This window comes from Stegostoma tigrinum, chromosome 10 (genome assembly GCF_030684315.1).
Source record: "Stegostoma tigrinum isolate sSteTig4 chromosome 10, sSteTig4.hap1, whole genome shotgun sequence".
Lineage (NCBI taxonomy): Eukaryota > Metazoa > Chordata > Chondrichthyes > Orectolobiformes > Stegostomatidae > Stegostoma > Stegostoma tigrinum.
The window spans coordinates 94,409,748-94,415,747 of NC_081363.1; positions in this window are offsets into that span (position 1 = coordinate 94,409,748).

The window sequence follows — 6,000 nt, forward strand, 5'->3', positions numbered from 1 at the left end:
CTGTTGGACTGTTGTGGGTTTGCTGCTGCGGACATTTACTGCCTGCAGGATTTCCCCGGAGGAGGTTTTTACGATGTGACCTTCCGGAGTGCCAAGCTTTGCGAGCGCTTCCTGGAGGTTTTCAAGGAGAAAGGAGGTGAGGGCCCCCTCTCTGTATTGACTGCTGTCCCACTGTTTGTGATGCCAGCGCAGAGGAGCCGTATGGTGACTGTACACATGTACAACCCGCATGTGCCAGCAGTTGATGTCCTGACCTTCCTCGGAAGGTATGTGAAGGTGGAAGGGGACCTAACTGACATGGTGGACCCCTTTGGCATCTGGACGAGTAAGAGGCAGGTCAAGGTGACGCTGAGGATGGGCGCAGACGGGAATGTCGCACACCCACCATCCAGCTTCGCGATCGGCGGGAGCAGGGGCTACCTGACCTATGCAGGGCAACCTAAAGTCTGCCACGCCTGTGGTAGGTCAGGTCACATGGCGGCCGACTGCAAAGTCACCATCTGCAGGAACTGCAGGGAGGAGGGACACCTTGCAAAGGATTGCCCACGAGAGAGAAGCTGCAACCTTTGCGGGGAAGCGGGCCACTTCTATAGGGCATGCCCGCGGCGGGGTACCACCTACGCCCAGGTCGCCGGCAGGGGCAATGCGGGGCCAGCCCCCCCGGAGGAGAGGAAGGCACCAGGGCCCAGCAAGGACCCCACTAATGTGCAGGAGGGCCAGGCCGTGCAGGAGGGCCCAGCCCTGCAGGATGGGCCCGAGGCCAGCAAAGCACCCCTGCAGGCTCCGATCCCCCCCGACAACCCGGAGCCAATGGAGGTGGCGACAGGCGACCCAGGGGGGTGGACAACAGTCCGGAAAGCGAGGAGGAAGGTGCGTCGACGGGCCCAGGAACCGCAACAATCAGGAGGGAAGAGGCAGCTACAGGGGGGCTATAAGAGCTCCTCTGACGAGGAGGATTCGGAGAGGGCCCACCCGAAGCAGAAGTTAAAGGTCTCGAGGGGGAAGGAAAGCAGCACCCCGCTTCCAGGTGACGGGAGGCGTCCTGAGGCTCGCTCCGACACCCAGTCAAGTGCCGCTGGAGCACTGGAGGGCCCCCCGGAACTTCCAGGCGGGAAGGAGGAAACAGCACGTCCCCAGCCTGATCCGGAGCCGGGCCCTCCTGCCTCCGCACCCCTGACGGGGGGATGCCACCCGGAAGGCAGCACAGACGGTTTCCTGAGCCCAGAGAGCGTCCAGCAGTTAGCCCGGGCAATGGGCATGAAGGGACAGATGGAGGGGCTGGACCTTGGACTTGGGGAGGGTACTGCGGTCACTGCCCACAATGGGGGTACGAATTGTGAGCATTAATGTGCGCAGCGTCAAGTCAACCACGAGATGTGTGTCCACGTTGGCCTACCTGACCACCATCAAGGCGGACCTCCTGTTTCTGCAGGAGTGCGGGATACCGCACCTCGGCAGGTACGGGAAATGGTCCGGCGCCTGGACCTGTGGGCCTTCGATCTGGTCGGGGGGTAACGACTGTCGCTCCTCGGGCCTGGCTATTCTGCTGCGGGGGCACAACTTCACCATCTCTCAAGTTCAGGAGGTGGTGGGGGGGCGCCTCCTAGTGGCTGACATCACCTACAGGAACGCTCCCCTGAGGCTGATCAACGTGTATGCCCCAGCGGTACGGAGTGAACGGTTGGCCGTCCTGCAGCGGCTTCCACCCCTGCTGGCTACGTCCAGGCCGGTCATCCTAGGCGGAGACTTCAACTGCATCATTGATGCAGATGGAAGATCCGGCGTGGGGACAGCGGGTGGGGGGAGTCAACTGGACGTCACGTCCAGATTCCTGATGGGCACGGTGAAGGACGCCAAGCTGCTCGACGTCTTCAGCACCCCTGCAGACGAGCGCAGCAGAGGTACACCTGGTCGCGGCCAGACGGGTCTATCCGCTCAAGGATAGACTTCCTGTTTGTGTCATGGATGTTCTCGGTCAGATCCACTGGTGTCGAGCCGGTGTTCTTCTCTGACCACTGCCTCCTGTTGGCCGACTGTCACTTACAGGACGACCAGCCGGCCGGCAAGGGGACGTGGAAGCTCAACACGACTCTGTTGACCCCAGAGAACGTCGAGGAGCTTAAGAGGGAGTACACCGGTTGGAGAACCGTGAAACCCCTCTTTGAGTCTCCAGGCGACTGGTGGGAGACGGTGAAGGAGAACATCAAGAGGTTCTTTGTCCTCAAGGGTGTTCAGAAGGCAAGAGAGAGGCGGGGAAAGCTGTCGCGACTCCAGAAAAGGGTGCAGAACCTGCTCCTTCTGCAGTTGATGGGGGTTGATGTCACGGAGGACCTCCGCGAGGTGAGGGGCCAGCAAGCCTCGCTCTTCGCCGCGGAGGCCTCCAGGATAATCTTCCGGTCCAGGGTCCGCTCCGTGGAGCAGGACGAGACGTGCTCGCGTTTCTTCTTTCAGAAGGTGCACAAAGAGAGCTCTGTGCTTAGCCGGCTGAAGGAGGACGACGGCTCAGTGACGTCGTCTCGGCCCGACGTTTTGAGGATCAGCAGATCCTTCTATGCCGGACTGTACGACACGAAGCCCACGGACAGCACGGCCTCCGAGTCGTTCCTGTCGTCTATCACAGAGGTCTTAGATGACGGCACGAGGGAGTGGCTGGACCGGCCGATATCCCTGGACGAGCTGACCAGAGCCCTCAAGTCCTTGCAGAGGAATAGGACTCCCGGAAGTGATGGCTTACCGGTCGAGCTGTATTCTGCTCTGTGGGGCCTGGTCGGCCAGGACCTGCTGGAGGTGTACGATAGTGCGCTTCGGGCAGGGGAAATGTGCAAGTCCATGAGGAAGGGCATCATCACCCTCATTTACAAGAGGAAGGGGGAGAGGGAAGAAATTAAGAATTGGCGTCCCATTTCACTTTTGAATGTGGATTACAAAATCCTGGCTAAGGTCATTGCCAACCGGGTCAGGTCTGTCCTGGAGTCGGTGATTCACCCTGACCAAACCTGTGCTGTGCCGGGCAGGAAGATCGCTGAGAGCCTCGCGCTCATCAGGGATACGATCGCCTACGTACAGGACAGGCGGGTGGACACCTGCCTCGTCAGCCTGGACCAGGAGAAGGCCTTCGACAGGGTCTCTCATGCTTACATGAGGGACGTCCTCTCCAAATTGGGGTTCGGGGAGGGCATCCGCAATTGGATCCGGCTGCTCTACGCCAACATCGTTAGCGCAGTCTCGATCAACGGGTGGGAATCAGACAGTTTTCCTGTTAGATCTGGAGTCAGGCAGGGCTGCCCGCTCTCTCCTGCCTTGTTCGTGTGCTGTGTGGAGCCCTTCGCCGCCTCCATCAGGAAGGACGTGAGCCTGAAGGGCGTGACTATCCCAGGCAGCGGAGGCCTTCAGGTCAAGACCTCCCTGTACATGGATGATGTCGCCGTCTTCTGCACTGATCGTCGGTCGGTGAGTAGGCTGTTGGACATCTGCGGCCAGTTTGAACTGGCCTCGGGTGCCAAAGTCAATAGGGGTAAGAGCGAGGTCATGTTCTTTGGGAACTGGGACAACCACTCCTTCATCCCCTTCACCGTCAGGTCAGACTACCTGAAGGTGCTGGGTGTTTGGTTTGGTGGAGCTGGGGCATGCACTAAGACTTGGGAGGAGCGTATCTCCAAATTTAAGCAGAAGCTGGGCAGGTGGACGCTCCGGTCCCTCTCCATCGCGGGTAAGAACCTGGTTGTCAGGTGCGAGGGGCTTTCGGTACTGTTGTATGTGGCGCAGGCCTGGCCTATTACCTGGACCTGCGCCGCTGCGGTCACCCGGGCCATCTTCCACTTCATTTGGGGGTCAAGGATGGACCGGGTCCGCAGAGACACCATGTACAAAGACCTGGGAAATGGGGGAAAGGGCGTACCGAACGCCACCCTCGCCCTGACGGCTACCTTTGTGTGTGGCTGCATCAAGCTGTGCGTAGATCCTCAGTACGCAAACACCAAGTGTCACTACTTACTGAGGTTCTACCTGTCCCCGGTGTTGCGAAGGATGGACCTGGCCTCGTTGCCGCGGAACGCTCCGAGTAGTTGGACCGTTCCGTACCACCTGTCCTTCGTGGAGAAATTTTTGAAAGGAAACACCTTTGACCACAAGGCCGTCAGGCAGTGGTCAGCACGTAGTATCCTCAGGACCCTTCGGGAAAAGGAGAGGGTGGATCCCGTCGTGTGGTTCCCCACGCAGACTGCCAAAGTCGTTTGGCAGAATGCCTCATCGCCAGAACTTTTAAACAAGCACAAGGACGTTGCTTGGCTGGCAGTGAGAGGGGCTCTGCCAGTGAGATCCTTTATGCATGCCCGGAATCTCTGCACCACCGCACGCTGCCCTCGAGGTGGCTGCGGGGGGGACGAGACTGTTGATCACCTCCTCTGGAGCGTGCCTATGCGCAGGAGGTCTGGAGGGGGATGCAGTGGTATTTGTCGAGGTTCGTCCCGAGCAGCTCCGTGACGCAGGACTCCGTGCTCTACGGGCTGTTTCCGGGGACGCACACCGAGACCAACATCAACTGCGCCTGGAGGACCATCAATGCGGTGAAAGACGCTCTTTGGTCTGCCCGCAACTTGCTGGTCTGCCAGCTGAAAGAACTGACCCCGACCGAGTGTTGCAGACTGGCGCACTCCAAGATCCAGGGCTACGTGCTGAGGGACGCGCGAAAGCTTGGGGCAGCCGCCGCCAAGGCGCGCTGGGGAAAGACCACCGTATGAGCCCCCTCGTCCAGAAAAGGGAAAAGAACCCTATCTGGTAACTGGGCCCAGCTGGCGCCTTCCCCAACTGGTCAGGGGACCAACTGGGACTGTGCGGGGTGACGACTGCCGGGGCGGTTTCTTTGCTTTGTTTTTTTTTCCTGTTTTGTTTTTTTTTCCCTTTAGTTGGTGTACGTACCCCCTGGGTAACCCGGAGCGGCTTGCATGACTGGGTAGGTGTAGAAATGTTTTATTTTTTGTACATTCTATGAATAAAGTATATTTTTTCAAATAAAAAAAAAGTGATGAAACTTCTGAAAACTAATCTTCCAGCTCAGCGAGCAAACTCACATCCAGAACCTCAACCTGAGCTACAAATCTTCTCAGAACTCGCTAGCACCTTATCTTTACCATGCATGGACAGCCCCAATACACCTGCATTCTCTATGCAGATGGCCTAACGAAACTCCAATTCTTCCTGTCCCACAGGCCCGACTCGTCCCTCTCTACTGACACCCTCATCCACTTAGCCGAACTCATCCTCACACTTAACAACTTTGCTTCAATTCCTCCCACTTCCTACAGACAAACCACGTGGCCATGGGTCCCCTCATGGGCCTAAGCTATGCCAGCCTCTTTCTTGCTTACGTGGAACAATCCCTCTTCCAAAGCTCCACTGGCCCTAAACTCCATCTCTTCCCACGTTACATTGATGACTATCAGTGCTGCCTCGTGATCCCACAAGGAACTCAAACAGATAATCCACTTCACCAACAACTTCTACCCCAACCTTAAGTTCACCTGGACATCTCTGATTCCTCTCGCTCCTTCCTGGACCTCTCTGTTTCCATCTCTGGCTACCACCTGGAAACTGATATGCATTTCAAGCCTACTGACTCCCACAGCTATACAGCATAAACCTCCTCTCACCCACTGACCTGCAAAAATTCCATCCTCCACTCCCATTTCCTCTGCCTCCGTCACATCTGCTCCTGAAATGAGGCATTCCACTCCCGTACATCCCAGATATCTTCATTTTTTCAAGGCCCAGAACTTCCCCTCCACAGTTGTCAAAAACCCCGTCGACTGGATCCCTCATGTTTCCCACAACTCATCCCTCACACCCGCTCCTAACAATAACAACCAAAAGAGAATCCTTCTTCTCCTCATGAACGACTCCACGAACCTCTGGATCCACTGCATCATCCTCCAACACTTCTGCCACCTGCAATCTGACCCCATTTTTCCCTTCCCACCCTGATCTGCCTTCCAGAGCGATCAC